Here is an 18,844-nt window from a genome sequence, read left to right as displayed (position 1 = left end):
ACCAACCCTTACTGATATTTTACTGAAGGCCTACAATAAACCCAGTTCAGATGGGGAAAAAGGACAAATGAACAGCTGCTGAAAACTACACTATGCAATATTTTAGTTCTTTATTCAAATGGAATAAAGTCTAAAGGGGCAATCCTATAGTGTTCAAAATGCTAAATAGCGTGGTCAGATATGATCATATGCAAACATATAAGCTTATAAAATAAAGAATAGTTGTGAAGAACTCAAAAAAGTAAAGGGGGAAGGGGAACCACGAAATACCTTGTTTTGTTCAAACAGCAGTCAAAATGGTCTAGCTTACTCACTGGAGATATGAATAATAAATGAACAGCTCTTTCAGAAAATTAGAGGAATACTAAATGAAATAATGCAACAACTTGAGCATCAAAATGAATAAGATATCTGGGTATGTGTAAACAATTAACTTACACTCAGTCACTCAAATGCAGAAAGATTGGGGGGGGGGGGCAAGAAGCCAACACTGCACCATCACAATGCACCATTATAATTGTGGAAGGAATACTGCGGGCCTTATTTTACACCCTATAAACAAATTGCTCCAGCTTTTTTGTTTCTGTTCAGCAGACAGACAGGAGGCTACGAAACAAAATCACTGCTATCCTACAATCACTATCAAGTTTTTAGTTCGATTTTTTAAGTGTGTCTGGCAGCGATTTGTCAGTTTCTGTCAATCCAACAAATGTAATTGCTACTATAATGCAAACTGATTCACTGACCTCCTAACTGCCTCAGTACAGACCACTTGATAATTATGGCATTAGCTAATCCCAACTCCATGTATCAAGGGAAGGAGTGAAAAGAATGGGTATACAAATGTCAAAAGATGAAATAATAAATATTAAAGGTTAAACCTGTGAGGAAAGTAAATAATTCTACTTACAAACCTTATACCATTTGTAAAAACATCCTTATAGATAATAGCCTTGTTTTCACACAATAGGCATAATATAGTTCACAAATTTCAGACACACTACTAACAGCTCCTCAGCAGCAAAGACAACATATGCAGTTAGACAAGAACATTAAATCATTCGCCTTGCACAATTTCTAGAAGCATTCAGCTTGACTGAAAAATTAATGAAGCACTTCAACCCTGAACCCATGCTCATAGTGGAACTTACTGTTGATGTGGTGTAAACAGACAAAGATCTTTGCTGACTTCTACAAAGCAGTTCTATTTCAATTCATAAGGATCTCTATGTCATTTGTAATAAGAACATGGCTCTCCTGAATGCCACATCCAAGTAACAGAAGAGGAAAGGCAAGAGACTTTTCTCTCAACAAGTGAATATTTTGCTAATCTGCACGATGACGTTTCAGTGCAGGCAAAAAAAAACTGTTTACCATATTCTAAAATGTGAGATATATACTATATTCAATCAGTACTCGTTTACCACAAAAAAAAAAAAAACAGAAAGGAAAGAAATACAGATGTGCCTAACACATAAGGACAACCCAATTCACACAGTTTGCCAATTCTCTTATCTGGTGAACAAGCTACACATTCTATTTAATCCACAGTCTAATTCTTCCATCCATCTAATAAAGAACTGTCCCATGACTGCAACATTTCTGGATTCCTTCCTTCCTTCCATCCATCATCTTCAATATCCACTGTTAACTACGGGTGAAATGGGCTACAGACTATCAAAGCAGGAAAACAGGTACCAGCCCATACATAACTACAGTATGGCATACACACTCAGACCCATGCACAGACAATGCATCACTGCCACATATCTTGATATGTTTTTAGATTTTGGGAAGAAACAGAAGATTATGGCAAAAATTCTTGAAAAGGTGGACAAAGTTCAAAATTCACAACGAAAGTGTCCAAGCTCAGAAGTGAATTGTAGTTGATGATCAAGCACTGCAGCCACCATGCCACCCGTCCTGAATTCCATCGTAGAGTTTATAAATATTTTTTACAGAGGTTTACTCAGAAACAAAATATTATTTACAAATTTTATATAGTAATCCTTATACTACACTGTATATTAACAGGAGTTTTTCCAAAAGAATACAGATTAGGTCGGGAACGAGACAGGGTTGTCCTTTGTCCCCTTTACTATTTAATATTTATCTTGAACCCTTGTTCTTATATATTAAGCAGAAGGTTTATCATAATGTCCCAATAATGTATGGAACTAAACTATTAATGGCAGCTTTTGCTGATGATCTGAATATTTATTGTGCATCTCCAATATCAGACACTGAGAAGATATTGAAAGCAGTTAATGATTTTCAGAGGTTTCTAACTATAAAATTAATTTGGGGAAAACCAATATATTCCCTTTAAAGACACCTAAACCTTTCTCATTATTACCTTTAGTGGGGCAGGTAACATTCAAAGATAATATTAAATACCTTGGTGTTGTGTTTTCCACAGATAATAAAGATTTCTATAATAATAACATTAAATAGTTTGGGAACAAATAGTTTCTGATTTTGTGAGATGGAAAAATTTGCACTTGCCAGTATTAGCAAAAGTTTCTATTATAAAAATGAATGTATTGCCACGGTTACTGTATATTTTTAGGTCAGCCCATTTATCTCTTTCAAGAACATTTTTTAAACAAATTCATAAAGATTTGGCTAAATTTTTTTGGGAGCCAAAGAAAACTAGGGTATCTTATGACAAATTAATGACCCCAAAAAGTAAAGGAGGTCTGGAGTTGCCTAATTTTGAAACGTATTATCTGATTGTGAATTCTAATAGGATTTTAAGAATGGCCAATCATGAGATAACTAGTACTAAGTGGACACCAACTTGGTTAACCCTGAATTATCAATATATTTTAAAGTTGAACATTAATCCTAAAGCAATGCCCTTTCTAGGTAAAGATATTCTGAAGGTATATGGGATTGTGGAACACATTAAAACTGAAATATTATCTTTACAGAGTCTATTTCAATCATTGGATTTACTTCAGCATATGATGGTCTTTCAGCCCTTTCACAGGAACCCAAATGTAAAGCTGAACAACCAATTAATTGATCTAAAGAAGTTTCCATTAATTGTGAATTTAACTATGATCGATATATATAAGCATCTGGATCGATCGCCCAACCAAATAAGACAAGAATTCAATTTACCTAAAAATTACCTGATTATTCTTAGACAAATTAGAGAATTTACTATAAGTTACCTACAAAACTTTAAACTGGATGAAGAGACTATAAATAAATGCTCTGAGGTGTGGCAAGCTCTCCAACAGGATATTAAATGTATAACAGCTACGAATAAATTAATTAAAGAACTTAAATTTCAAGGTAAAGTTTTGTTATCAAATTATTGGGAAGAGAAAATATTATTGACAGATAAAAGTAATATGTTAAAGGCAATTGAATTGACTATTAAATCAACTTCTCTTTAAAAACTGTTATATACACAGCTGATGATTTGGAATAATGCATATTATACACGCCTTGCCCTGCATAATTTTAATTCTAAAAACTCTGCAACATGTCCATACTGCAAAACTCAACCGGCTGATCTTCTTCATATGTTCTGGAGCTGTAAGTGTGTATACAAACTGTGGAATTCCCTTAAAATTCAACTTCAGAAAGTGGGCTACCAAAGTACAACACTGTCTTGGAAATTTATGATTTTACATATTCCCCCGAAGGAACTTACCAGATCACAGAGTATAGTTCATATTAATATTTTCTTACTAATGAAGCTTTATATAGCTTCAAATTGGCTAGACCCAACTAAAACATCATGGCAAAATTTCAGAGTGTTGGCGATAAAACATATACTAGCTCATAAACTACTTTTAAATTCACATAATAAGGGTATCAATAATCCAAAAATTTGGGAACAGGTATTTAATATTATATTAGCATAAAACTTTTGAATTGAAGATAGTAATAATCATTGCTATATTTGGAGAGAAATGTCTAATCAAACTGTTCAATATTGGAAACTTACTAATTATTCCTGTGTTTTTCTTATATTTCTAATGTCTTATATGGAAGCATTCTTGTAAATATTGTATATTGTTTGGTGTGATTGTTACAGTGTTAGTTAGTAGTTTGTATTTTATAATTTTGTATGAAAAGTATATAACAATAAAGATTTATTATGGAAAAAAAAAAGAAACAAAATATTATACAATTATTCTATGACAGCTCAAAAGAAACATACAGTTAAAATGCCTCAGCAGTCATTACTAGCAAAGGGGTCAACTCCAGTTATAATCATTAAACTAACAGAAAACAAATCTAAAACATTCTTTTTTTGCAAAATGGAAAAAAAAGAGAAGACATAAATCTGATTATCCCAAACTACCACTCTTTCCTGAGTGCCTTGGATCAACAGGGACCTAACCAGTTGTAGGGAAATTCTGGAAGCAGCCATTTTAATTAGTGGGCCCAAGTAAACAAAACCTGAATTGGAATCAGGATGGAATACCCTAGCTACTTCTATCAAAAGGCACCAATTTTAATAAGCTGAATAAAAATGGCTTGAATAAAATCCAAAGTAGTTTACTGAATCAACATCCAGTAAGTGGTTTTATCTCTTCTCGAGACTTCTTCAGACTGAATGTTCCAAAAGACATCACATCACATTTATACAGTTAACTTGATTAAACAGCAGTTAGTGCTTAATACTCTTCCTTCTTAAAAAAAATTAAAATTTTCTTTATCATTCAAACCTGGAGGGTAACATGCATCCATCTTAATTTGCCATACATATTCCCTCCAGTCCAACCCATATTCAGCATTAAGAATTATATCTGGATTTGTAATTTGATCTAAAACAACAACTTTAAAATCCATTTTCAACCGCCATTATTATAAAGTTTACTTAGGGCATTTTTCTTATATCTGGTCCTTATTGCATTCAAATGTTCATATATTCTATGACAAAGTGCTCTACAAGTTTTTCCAACATAAAATGTGTTGCATGAAATACATACTATCTAATATATTGGATATAATTCTTAATGCTGAAGATGAGTTGCACTGGAGGGAATATGTCCACTTTTATGAATGCATTATAGGAGAACTTGACAGGGGAGTACCAACAGATGTCCTGGGTTCGAGCCTTGCAGAGGCTGTTTATTGGTGGGAGGTTGGCATAATGGTCAAGGTATTTACCTTACAGACAAAAGGTACAGGGTTTGATTCTCACATGGGGTAATTCACTAGGCTTATAATGGTCCACAAGGACAGTTCACCTAGTACTAATCTATGAACCTATGTGGTATAAATGACAGTTATGTACTTACCATAATGACAGACCTATGTTGTCATATGCCATTCATTCCTCAATATATGGGTCACAGATCCATGATCAGATCCATCTTTGGGTGCTTCAAAGCTTATGATAAAGTGTTCAGGCTCTTCCTCCTACCCCAATTCCCCTGTATCACTGGAGCTACCTTAGATCAAGTTTGCCCCTCCTAAAAACAACACAATCAAAGTCTTAACCAATGGTGGAAAGAGAGAGAGAGAGATAGAAAACAGGAAGACAATGAGGCCAGACGACTGTCCAATTTATAGTAAGAAATGAATGTGTGAACATTTGGCCAGATAACTGCAACACAAACATCACTGATGGGGACACTGGAGAAACAGGCTTGTCAAGGACTGTAAGTCAACTGTAATATCCCAAGGTTGAACTGGATCTCTGAGAGGGGACTGTAGCAGGAAGGTAATTTGAAGAAAAGTTTTAGATTACCTGAGAAAATCTACAATGGTATGTCCTTCCCCTATGTGAAAAGCAGAGATCATTGCTAATTTTATTTTAATAGTAGATTAGCTTGCTCCCCCTTGAAAAAGTTGAGCCAAAAAATCCAAAATTGTGGGTGAAGTATTTTTCTAGGCCCAAACAGAAAATCCTTTCATTTGCTTTTGTATATCTACCTAGTAGACGTCTTATGAGAGGAAAACAAAATGGGAACAATGGAAGGGGAAAGCCTGTACTGTCGAGCCATCATTGAAACTGCAGAAACAATGCGGTCAGTCTGAGCATCCATATGGGGCACAACTGTCTGATACCAATCAGTTAGTAGTACAATCTTGGCAGTACTGAATGCCGGTAAGGCAATGAATTCCAAAACTGGTTTTGCTGTCAAGACTTAAGCCCTTGCTTCATCGTTTCATGTGTGGTATTGTGTTGGTATATGTTTTGCTAAAGTTTTTGTATTTTTCTTTTCTTTTTTTTTTTTTTTTGTCCTCCTCAACTTAGCACTGATAGGCATCAGATCAGGGAGCAGAAATGGGCTACTGCTTTGTTAGACATCAGTATAACACAAGTACGCATAAGTCAAAATTATAGTAAGGGACAACAACAGAAATTTCACAATCTTTCCCTCTCTAGTTATTTGCTCCCAATACCTTGCCTCCTTTGATATTTTCTTCAGTAAATTCCAGCCCCCCTCTTGCCTATTTTCTGTACCTCAACTTGCCCTCATACTGGCTTAGTTCTTAGAATACTTTATGCTACTTTAGGATTATAATATTTTGTACGTTTATTATTCTCCTTAAAGATCTACATCCAAAATCCCACTCTCTCTATTCCTAGGAACCCCCCTCTGGCTTTATCATCATCCCTTTCCATTTTAAATGATAATATTCCAATTGTGTTATGTACATGAACCTTAACTGTGGAGCTCTAAAATATCTCTTAAAACCAGGTGATCCTAAACCACCTTTTTCTACTGGAAGGATCAACTTATCCCACTTTACTCTTGTCCTTTTCCCCTCCCAGATAAATCTTATCATTACCCCATAAATATGGATATCGCTGACTAATTTGTGTGTAGGTACATACTTTATGGTATGATGACCTACCACAGGACCAGTAATCAAGGAGCCTCAATCCTCACCACTGGCAAAAGTAGGAGATGTACACTTAGAGGATGACAAGGTACGCAGACAGCATTTCCAGATGCAGCTTTCAGCATCAAGTGCAATTTCCCTTAAGACCACACACAGATCACAGTCAGTCCGGGGCTGGTTTCTCCATATTTCTCCAGATCCCCATAAGACTCTCCACTGGCTCAGATATAGAGCTGAGTGGCCAAGCCAAGACCTCCAGCACCCTCTCTGTCCAACCAGTGCTTCGTGTCCCTGCTCAAGTAGCTGACAACACACTCTTTGAGATTTGATTTACACACACACACAGACACACACACACACACAAACACACACAAACACACACACACACACACACACACACACACACACACACACACACACACACACACACACACACACACACACACACCTGGGAAAGGCTGGGACAGGTTTACTAGCATTGTTCTCTTTTGCCCAGACTATAAGGTAGCTATCACTGCCACCAGCCAATTCCTTATCAGCTACTTTAAGGCCCTTAACAATGGTGTCCAATCTAACTGTGTAATATTAAAATTAATACAAATGGTAGTTTGACCAAGAGCAAGGCTATTAGGAGTTGCCTACACAGTGTCACCAAATGAATATGCAAGTACTCTCAGAACTTAAATATGTCTTGCAAAATCAGCCACAATGAAAGGTTTAAATATATTTAATAACAAATAATAAAAGAAAGTACAGTTGTGTACACTTACCATAAATGTAGATGTTCGAGTGTATTCACTGTTGCCATCATCATATTTGGGTTATCTGCCTGCAGGTAGCCGTCAGCCTGGGATTTCTGCATCGGATGCTGTCGCTTCTTCCATGACGTCAGGTCATCAGGGGTATAAAACATGCAGCCGACACCATTACATCAGTTTTTCGTGCCCCAGATGTCAGGTGCCCCCAAAATTGGAAGCAATTACATGGTATGTAATACCCCCAGCAAAAAACAAATACCAATGATATGGCAGACAAAAAAGATAGGATAGAAGTCAAGATAAGTCAGGAGGCTGGAGGGAGGGTAACCAGAACTGCAACAGTGAATATACTTGAACATCTACATTTATGGTAACTGTACACAACTGTACTATGTTCTTCATTTTTCACTGTTGCAGTCATCACATTTGGGTTGATTCCCAAAGCTAAGGAAGGGTGGAGGTAGTTATGAAGCATTAGGGCTGGCAATCAGGCCCTGTAAGACTACTGTGGCAAATCCAGCTCTGGATTTAGAAAATATAGGCAAGTGGTAGTGCTTGGTGAAGGTGTGCACAGAGCTTCAGGTTGCAGCTTCCAGGATGTCCCTGATAGGGACTCCCCTGTAAAATGCTATAGAGGTAGATGTAGCCCTAGTGGAATGAGTTCTGATCCCCTGTGGGGTAGGTTTCCCATGGTGCTTGTAGCAGAAATGGATGCAGTGTGCTATCCATTTAAAAATTGTTTGCTTTGAAATGGCCTTGCTCTCTGCCCCTGCAGCAAAGCTGACTAGCAGCTGGTCAGATTTTCTGAGAGGTTTAGTCCTGTCCAGATAGAACCTAAGCTGCCTGTGCATGTCCAGGGAATGCAGGATCCTTTCCCCTTTACTCTGAGGATTAGGAAAAAAGGTTGGCAAATGAATGGACTGGTTTAAAGCCACACTAGACACCACCTTGGGCATAAAAGATGGGTTAGTTCTGAGGGAAACTCTGTCTGCATGGAAGATAATGAAGTGTTCCACTGCCATAAGGGCCTGCAAATCAGACACTCTTCTTGCTGAAGTGATGGCAAGAAGTAAAGCTGTTTTCTATGAGAGGAATTTTAACTCTGCTGTGGTCGCAGATTCAAAGGGCGGAAGTGTGAGCTTTTCTAATACAAAGTTAAGGTCCCAAGCTGGAGTGGGAGCACTCCTGGGGGGTCTTAAATTTTTGGCTCCTCTCAGGAACTGTTTTACCACAGGATGAGAGAAGAGGGGTGGCTCAGTATTATAATGAGCTGAGATGGCAGAGGCATGAATCTCAATTGAAGAGAAGGATAGGCCTTTGTGGATCATTTCTGTTAAGTAATCTAGTACATGAGGTAAGCTGGGCACAGTTGTGCCCATTCCCTGAGACTGACTCTAGGAACAGTATATTTTCCATTTTTCAGAATAGGATTTTCTATTACTAGGCCTCCTTGCCTCAGGAATGACATCCAGCACCTGCTTACTGAGGGTTGCTGGTGCTGAATTTAGGGGATTGGTCAGGCTGTAAGGTTCAGAGTCTGTAGCGTAGGGTGCATAATCTGTCCCACCTGCTGGGACAGCAGGGAAGGAGTCTGAGGCAGGTGCCATGGTTGTAGCACTGTCATACTGTGCAAAAGAGGGTACCAGTGCTATTGTAGTCAGTCTGGCACAATCAGGATTGTCCTTGGCTTATCCGGTTTGATTTTTAGTAGAACCTTCAAGAGGAGTGGCAGAGGGGGAAAGGCATAGACTGAGAAGCTTTTCCAGGTGAAGGACAGGGCATCCACATTCCAAGCTTGGTTGTGGGGAGTTCTGGTGCAATATTTGCCCAACTGATAGTTCTTTGGGAAAGCAAAAAGGTCCACCTCTGGTGTCCCCCACCTGTTCCTAAAAAGCTTGAATATTTTGGGTTCCAGTTTCCACTGGTGTGGGTCCATGAGATTTCTGCTTAAGTCGTCTGCCAGTGAATTTAGTTTGCCTGGCAGGAATTGAGCTTGTAAGTACACTTGGTTGCTCAAGGCTGTGTTCCACAAAGCCATGGCTAGTCTGCAGAGTGGGTAGGAATGGGTTCCCCCCTACTTGTTTATGTACCACATAACTGTGGTGTTGTCTGTCTTTACCAGTAGGTGTCCTGGAAGAATAAGGTCTTTGAAGGCTGTCAGAGCATTCTGTACAGCTAACATTTCTTTTTGACTGATATGCAGGTGCATTTGCTTTGGGTTCCATTTGCCCTGAATGCACTGCCCTGCCACGTGAGCCCCCGATGCATCTGTTAGGGTTTGGGTGGCCCCCGATGCATAGTCTGATGCGTCTGTTGTTAGAGTTTGGGTGGCAGCTGGTACAGTGAAAAGGAGTCCCTTGTTGAGGTTGCAGGCCTCTGCCCACCAAAGGAACTCTGTCCTTAGGCAAGGAATGATAGGAATCTTTGTTTCCTGGTCCTGAGAATGTTGACACCAGAGACTTTTTAGGTACCATTGAAGTTTTCTCATATGCAGTCTCGGATATGGAATTAGTAGAATGCAAGAGGCCATGAACCCTAGGGCTTGCAGTATTTTTCTTGCAGATAGCCGGGTTTTGGTGGCCAGTAGATTGAAATGGTTTGTCAAGTAAATTTGTTTCTCTGGAGTGAGGAATGCCATCTGGGAAGTTGTGTTCAAGCTTGCTCCCAGGAATACAATCTGTTGGCTGGGTACCAGTTGTGATTTCTTTTCATTGATGGTGTACCCCAGTGATGTTAGAAGTCTCTTTAAAATGCCAAGTGCTGAAGTAGCAATTCCTGACTGTCTGCCTGAATCAGGCAATTGTCCAAGTATGGGTAAATTTGAATTCCTCTCTGCCTGCAATATGCAATGGCTGGAGCTAGGTACTTTGTGAATACCCTGGGTGCAGTAGATAAGCCAAAGGGAAGTGCAGATAACTGAGTGTAGGTATTTCCTGCAAGATTCCCTTATTCGGATGTGCAGATAAGCTTCTTTTAAATCTAGGGTTGCTAGCCAGGTGTTCTTGGCTAGCATAGGAAGCAGCTGTTGGAGAGTTAGCATTTTGAATTTTTGAACCACCAAAAAGGTGTTGAGAATAGACAAATCCAGGATAGGATGCCAAGAGTTTTCTTTTCTGGGGACCACAAACAGTGTGGAGGAAAAACCTTGTCCCCTCTTTTCTTCTGGGACAGGCTGAATAGCCTTGATATCGAGAAGAGAAAGTACTTATTTTTGGGCCTCTGCCCACTGGTTTCGGGGGAAGTCTGGCCATCTGCTTACGGATGGGAGTGAGTGGAACTGGAATCTGTATCCCTGGGAAACAATGTTTAAGACACATTTGCCTTGGGTAATGTATTGCCAGTTTTTGGCATGCAGTGTAAGTTTCCCTCCTAAAGGTGCAAGTACTTGGGCAAGGCTTGGAAGAGTTAAGGATAAGTCATTGTGCAATTTTACCATAGGATGGAGGCTTACAACCCCCTGTTTTGGACGTGGGAGCTCTCCATTGCTTAGATCTGTGCATAACCTGAGACTGAAGTCTAGGTGCCCCTGGGTTTGGACTGAGAAGGCCTGGAAGGGACTGGAAAAGACCAGTTTTTGAAGGCCAATGCCTACTGAATCTAGGTGGCTGTACTTGTAAAAATCTTTAACAGTTTGCATAGATTTAGCTTTCTCCTCCCTCCATTCTTTTGAGGATTTCTTCCGTTTTATTACCAAATAGAAGCTCTTGATTTAATGGTGCATCCAGTAATTTTGCTTTAAAATGATCTGGCAAGTTCTGTTCCTTAAGCCAAGCATGTCTTCTAAGAACAGACCCAGTGACAGCAGCCCTGCAAGATGCTTCTAAAGCATCAAACCCACATTGCAAAGTATGTTTACCAATGTGGTTAGCAGAATGCATTAACCCTTGTAAATCTTTGTGTTCTGCACAACCAGGAATCAACAAAATGTTTTGTTTAATTAGCTCCATAATATGCTGCTGATACTTTAACATATGAAACTGGCAATTTAAAGCCCTAATGGCAAGCATAGCAGAGGTGTATACCTTTTTTCCCCATCTGTCCGTAGGGGTAGGATTTTTGGCAGTTGTAGCCTTAATGCCTTTAGGTCCCTGGGAAATGGTGTCTGGATCCGCAGTAGGATTCCTAAAAAGGAATTTGTGGGAGTTAGGCACTCTATAGTATCTGTCAGGTTTCCTGGGAGCTGGAGGCAAGGTATCAGGGGTAAATCTGGATTCCAGGAAGTCATCATCTACAATTTCCAGAACAGGAGGGATAGCTAGAGGCCAGTGCTGAGGCAAGCTTAAAATTCCCTTTTTGGACTGGGAGTAGTCCTGGCTCTCCCAGTGGAAATGTTCTCGAAGGATGTGCAGAGTTTCACCAAAGGAAATATCTTCTGGAGAGGAAGCAGAAGAAATGGAATCCTCTGCATCAGAATCCTCATAGGTAGATAAGGGTATGGCCTGGAAATCAGAAGGATCACAGTAATCCTGATCAGAAGAATCAGAAAGAAAATCAGTTGTGGGTCTTTTTGAGGGGGAAGGCTGACTTCCCCTAATTAAAGTAATGAGGTCCTCAGCCATTCTAATCATTTGTTTTTGTGGCATGTGGGCCTTAGAATGCGCTTTGGTCACCAGTTTCCTAGGTGTAGTGTAAACTTTAGGCCTGAGAAATTCGGTATTTTTGGTTTGAAAGGAAGTCGTTGGTTTAATATGAAAATCGGAAGGCTGAAAACACCCTCAGAAGCCGGTGCCTGCACAGCGGCTCCGGACCCATCCAAGGTAGAGACATCCGCAGGTTCCATAGTCGAAGAAGCATCTCGTGGTATACCAGACTCCGAATGGGTCTCAGTAGAGGCCTGCGAATCTGTAGAAGCGGGTATCAGGGGCTGCAAAAGTGCCTCACTGAGTACCAATGGACTGGCGACTAGCTTAAAGTTAGAGTCGTCGGCAGCCTTGGACCTATGCGGTCTGTCTCTGTCTTTATCCTTTCATTTTTTCAGAAGATCAGTAGTCGGATGGCTTATGAAGTCATTTTGGAGTATGGAGATCGAGAGCAAAAGAATTTAGCTACAAAAATATCCTGACGATAAATAGTTTGGGCGTTGAACAAGGCACAAAACAGACAGCAAGGGACGTCGTGCTCTGGGCCTAAACAGGTGACGCAGTAAGAATGAAAATCTCTGTGAGGTATTTGCTTTCCACAGGCAAGATAACTATTAATTTTTTCTGACACCGGTTAGAGTTAGAAAAAAGGATCCCCAACAGGGTACTTATCTTTTAGAAGACTTCAGGTCTGAAACTTGAAAAACGATAATTTCAGGAGTCGGCTGACCGGCACTTACGAACTGCTTCTGCTTCGGGCACTGCACAGCAAGAAAGACTGATGTAATGGCATTGTCTGCATGCTTTATACCCCTGACAACCTGAAGTCATGGAAGAAGCGACAGCATCCGATGCAGAAATCCCAAGACTCTGGTATTCAGGCTGGCTGAGGGCTACCTGCAGGCAGATAACCCAAATGTGATGACTGCAACAGTGAAACACGAAGAACATCAAGACAATACTAAATATATATTCACAGTGACATCAGAATTAAAAATCACAAGAACTATTTAAAACAACATTGCAGGACAGTCTCAAAAACATAAAGAAAAATATCTAAATTAAGCTTTGCTATATTCCTGACTATATCTAAGAGAATTATACTATTCCCTAGTAACTTACTATAGAGCAAGGCAGATGTGGTAAATGGATCTTCTAGTTGTCGTCAGGTCAAAGAGACAATACAGACTGCTGTGACTCTGTAAGAGACTTCCCAAATGAATATCTCAAACATTACTGCTGGGATAACTTGTAGAATGACTTCATTGCTTGTCATCTGACTCCTATTTCCCAGGCCCAAAACAACCATTGATGGCAGCTGGTAGCATTTAGCATCTAACTGTGAAAATACATAGACCTCAGATCTTAGGCAGATGGTGGATGTAAAAAAAAATTGCATCCCTTCACATTTCAAAACTAGTAATTATTTCACCTTAAAGACAATAGAAAAAGCTCTGTAGTATAGACATTCTGTTTCTAGCTCCCATAAAGTAATTTAATTTCAGCTATTTTTTCTGAAGTTTGCTAGACTGAAGTTAGCCTCCTGAGTTCCAGTTTGCACTGTTAAAATATATACATTTAAACAGTTACAATAGTGCATGTACATTTCTGTTCCCTTCTAGTAGGGTACACTGTCTACATTTCAAGCACTTTTACAAAAACCTTTTCAACACACACATCTGCACCTGCAGTTTGATATATACATGACATACAGTTCTTATATATTTGTAACACAAGCATCTTATATTAATCATGTTTATGCTCACAAATGACATATAATTTTTTACAAAATTCCAAACAGCTGTGCTGGCAGTATCTCCCTTTGTCACATATGGCTATAGCTTTTGCTTCATCTTCATTAATTTTACATCCTGAAAAGACATGAAACTGTCTCAAAATGTTCCAAAACGCTGAGATGTCCTTTCTGGATTAATAAATTACAAAATATAATTTGCAAATAAAGTCAACTTTTCTTGATTACCATACCAATTACATCCTTTCATTTCTGAGTCTCTTCTTTGCCAATGGATCTAAATATAAACCAAGTAACAAAGGGGAAACAGGAATGATATCCCTGCCTGGTTCCTCTGTTCAAACATAACTTATCAGAGAGGAACCCTCCCACTTTATTTCTTGCCTCCAATCTTTCATATATCCTCTTAATTAATCTTATAATTTTATCAGTAAACGGAAATGCTTACATTGCCAGACTCATTAAATCCCAGCTTACTCTGCTGAATGTTTTCTATGTATTGAGACTCACTTATAACAGCAGTATTTTCTTACATTCTGCTTCCATCTGAATCATTGTCATTCTCTTAATGTTGAAAAATGTTTGACTCCTCTCCACAAAACTGCATTGATCCACATCTATTTTGGCAAACTTTTTGCCATTCTATTAGCTAATACAGATATAAACACTTTATAATCCTAGTTTTAAAACTGAAATGAGTCTATATGAAGCTCGGTCTGATGGGTGTTTGACATCAATAGGTAATACAGGTACTACGGCTTTCTTCCAAGTTACTGGTGCTGCCCCTCATTTTAAAATACTGTTAAAATTATCTAGATCATTATCACTTTCTTCCCTTCTAAGTTCCAAACTTCCACAAAAATATCATCTGTTCCTGGAGACTTTCCTGAAGATTGATTATACATCACCATTTTTATCTCATCGCCGCCTATTGTAACTGTTCCTTGTTGAGCCTCATCCACCTCAATTCTTGGCATAATTTAGTCTTCTACAAATATCTCCATTTGTGCTTTCATTTCTATATTTCTCTGTTTTATACAAATGTTTACATAATTTCTGAAATATCTCTAATACCTCTACAGGATCTCTGGTTATTTTTCTTGCTATAGGCTCTCTAAGTTTAGTGACAACTCTTTCTACTTTTGGTTGTGTAAGTTGTTGCGCTAAGAGTTTTTGTGGTCTGGAGTTTTTATCTAAATAGTTGCTTAACAACAATCTTTCTAAATTCATGCATATTATCAAGATATTCCCTTATGTTCTCACTCTGCATTTATGCCTGTTCTTGTTCTGTGAGATTTCCCTTATTCTACAATAAATTAATCTTTGTCAGCTCCTCCTATTACTTTTTAAGCATCTCTCTCTTTTATTTCTACCAACTTTTGAAACTACATTTTCATTTTATCCCACTTCCTCACTTTAGCTTCTGTAGATATTTCTATCTTACATAGTAACTTGCAAATAATTCCCACTACTCATTGCTCAACTTCCTTTCTTTCATTGCTCAACTTCCTCTCTTTTTAACTGGTAAGTGGGAAATCCCCTTATATTCCACTGAAATTCCATCCCAAAATCTTTTCTTTGTAAAATTCACATGGTCATTTCTTTCCAAATGTGTCTCATGCCGCAGTGCTATTTTCACTCTGTATTTGTTAACATAATTCAATACTCTTTCCTTTTTGTCTGTACCTGTAAGGCAACTTATGTTCCAAAGTAATATGGGTAGTGCAGCCATTATGATATAAGCTATTGTTCCCATTTGTTACTCATGTCACTGCTTTTTTGAATATGAATTTCCAGCTATCATGTTACATGTATACACTAATATTTGGCAGGCTAATCTTTATACATTTGTTTCTTCTCATCTCTATTTGAACCTATGCCACATTTTCAAGACTTTTTGTTTTAATAAAGACCCTCAAAAAACACTAAATACATTTTCAGAAAACATCATCCCCTATTACCTTAGACCAAACACACAAAACTATGTTCATCTTAAACAAAAATTAAGTTTACCCCTACAGATGGGAACAATTACCCCAAACTGACAGCTGCACCCACAGGCATTACCTAACCTAAAATTAATGTTATCCATGCTATAGTGCATGCTGCAGCCTGAGTTCCCACTTAAAGTGATTGCTGTATGTTCTTTTTTATCTCTGTTCCCTTTCTAGATGGGAAAAACTCCTTGTATGCTTTCAAAAAAAATAGCTTTTAGCCCTAAAAATGCACTTACTATCTTTTCAATAAACTAAATTGTACGCCCATCCAAATATCAATCCAAAACCCATTTTCCCATTTTCTTGCACATAGGGTTGGGGTATCATTTCAACAGTAACAATCATCTACAGCCAAGGTTTGCAGCGCCAGGAGGCTAGCCCTGCCATGGTAGCTCTTCTTTCACAGCTATGGCCAATTTAGAGTGTCCAATCCACCTAATGCATGTCTTTGGAATGTGGCAGGGAACCGGTGCACTCAGAGGAAACCCAGGCAAACACAGGGAGGACATGCAAACTCCACAAAGAAGGCATTGAGGCTGAAAATCAAACCAAGTAACCTCTTGTTGTGAGGTGACAACACTATCAGCTGCAAAACTGTGTCAACCCCACACTTCTATTAAAGGCATCAAAGTATTATAGCTGCTATCTCTTACCCACTTCCCATAATTTCAAATTTTATTCTTCACTGCTTACAATTGCACTTTTGAATTTTGCATTTCTGTCAGCAAAGAATGCTCAGAACTGTCAAGATTATTTGCTTGTACCTGCAGACAGTTCATCTCCATGCAAAAGTAATCAGCAATGAATCTTGTTCATTTCATTCAGAAAAGAACTGAACTGCCTTCAGCTGCAGACTTCTGGACTTCCACTGAATATTTACTAATAGAAAAAAAAAACAAGCTAATATCTTTGCAGTTGTAAGATACTTAGCATTCTTCATGGCTTTCATCATTTTATCTTATTTTTCAAGCCTTCTTGCTGACAAAAGCCACTGTTTAAAGGTAGGGTTGCCTTTTCATTTTTTCTGCATTTCTTTCTAATAATATTGGCTTTGTTTATTCCATTTCTTTAGATATTTTGGATACGCAGTAGTACAATGTGTCAGGTCTACATTATTTTATTGAAACGGCATTACAGTGAATGTCGTTTCGATGACACATAAAAAGCGAAATCCGAAAACAGCAAAACCCCAGGTCACCAATTTCTTTCCTAGGAAAACAAATTGGTAGACCAATAAGACACAACCCACCAGTTAAAACATTTCAAAGTGGGGGGCTTTGCTCCCCATGTCCCCCCACCCCCCCTAACTAAATATACCAACTCCATGATCGCACTACAGTGGGGTAAAGGGCAATGTCACAGGAAAGAAGTTGCTGACCTGAGCTTTCGCTGTTTTTGGATTTCGCTCTATATGTGTAGTCAAAATGGCATTCCCTGTAATGCCATTTTGACAATATAATATAGACCCAATGTGTTTACACCCAACTCTCCTTCCATATCCAGCAGTACCAACTGCTCTCCTCCAAACAACATGGATTCTGGCATGGACAAAGCATTATGAAAGCACTTTGGTCCCTAACTGATGACATCCTGCTAAACTCTGATGGTGGCCTCCTTGCAAGTGCCCTATTTATAGACCTGACAAAAGCAATTGACTCACTGACCACTATCTTTTTCAAAACAAACTAAATTAAATTACTGTCAGTCTAGTTGCTGTTCCTTGGTTTAAAAATTTCCTCACTGACTGACACTTCAGAGTTAAAACAGATTCCTCCCAATCAAAATCTGAATATTACCAAAGGTTTTCCACAAGTATGCATTCCTATCCTCCTCTTCTCCATATTCATTAACAAACGTCCTTGTGACCTCCCCATCTCCCACTTAACCTCTATAACCTCTACAGTGATGACATGGTCATTTACTGATCAGGTCACTCTCACTCCAACATTCAATGCCAACTCCATTCAAACTTACATGAGTTCCAACGATAACTCATAAACTAGTTATCACACCCTTCAAGACCAAAACTATGCTTTTTAAAACTCCACAGAAAATTCACTATGCCCTTTGCTCTTTAACAATCTTTGACCTTCACAAACATTCCATAGAGGCAATATCCACCTTCCTATACCTAGGACTATCACTAAACTTCCATTTCCATATAGAAAAAGTGAAAGCCAAAATAAACTTCCTTGTCTTCTAGGCCAAGATGTTCTCCCCTTTTCTATCCCAACCAGTCTGCAAGTGGCAAATAATTTCTCCTTTTTCAACTTGAATATGGGCTCCAAATTTTGGCTTCTGCCTCCAAGAAAAACACTTACATTCTAAGCTATCTCTAACAGCATCTGCTGATTCATTTCAAACTCACCTCTCTGTGAGCATCACTCTGTTACCCTAGAAAAATCCAAATGGCTACCCATACAGCAAAGATGTAACCTACTTTTGGTATCCTACCGCTACAAACTACTCCACCTCCACACATTTACTCCCCTTGCAGCTACACTGCATGAAAAAAACTCTCATACAACCAGAGACATTACTCACAAGCCACACCATCTCTCACTAACCCTAGAACCAAATTCCAGAGCACTGCACATGCTTTCTCCTCTGAGGCTCATTCTCTGGCAAGTTCTCTCCACTGACTTTATGGAAATCAATACTTACTCCAAAATTTAGAATGCAATTCAAAAAGCACTTTCTCATTCAAGCCAAATGCTCACACTTCAATACAGGACATATCACCTAGCCTATTTCCCTTCCGGGTCTTTTCTACTTTCTCAAGATTCAGAGAAGATTGACCCATTTTAGAAACTAATGTATGTATTGTACATTACACACTGTTCGATTGTACATTGCACTGTGCTTGTTCACTGTAATGGATATATACATTTTTTTCTATGTAATTAGTCTGAACTATTCTGCTATTGCTTACAT

The 18,844-nt window shown here is 38.6% G+C and overlaps 1 protein-coding gene across 3 annotated transcripts in view; it reads right to left on the bottom strand.

The window, feature by feature from the left end:
- The window catches only part of FBF1 (Fas binding factor 1), a 1,798,645-nt gene that overhangs the window by 1,046,369 nt on the left and 733,432 nt on the right, over positions 1 to 18,844 (bottom strand). The gene's annotated exons all lie outside the window — the stretch shown is intronic.

The sequence above is a fragment of the Protopterus annectens genome, chromosome 12.part0 (assembly GCF_019279795.1).
Source record: "Protopterus annectens isolate FY-2018-M chromosome 12.part0, PAN1.0, whole genome shotgun sequence".
NCBI classification, from domain to species: domain Eukaryota; kingdom Metazoa; phylum Chordata; order Ceratodontiformes; family Protopteridae; genus Protopterus; species Protopterus annectens.
This window is presented reverse-complemented; position numbering and strand designations above follow the sequence as displayed.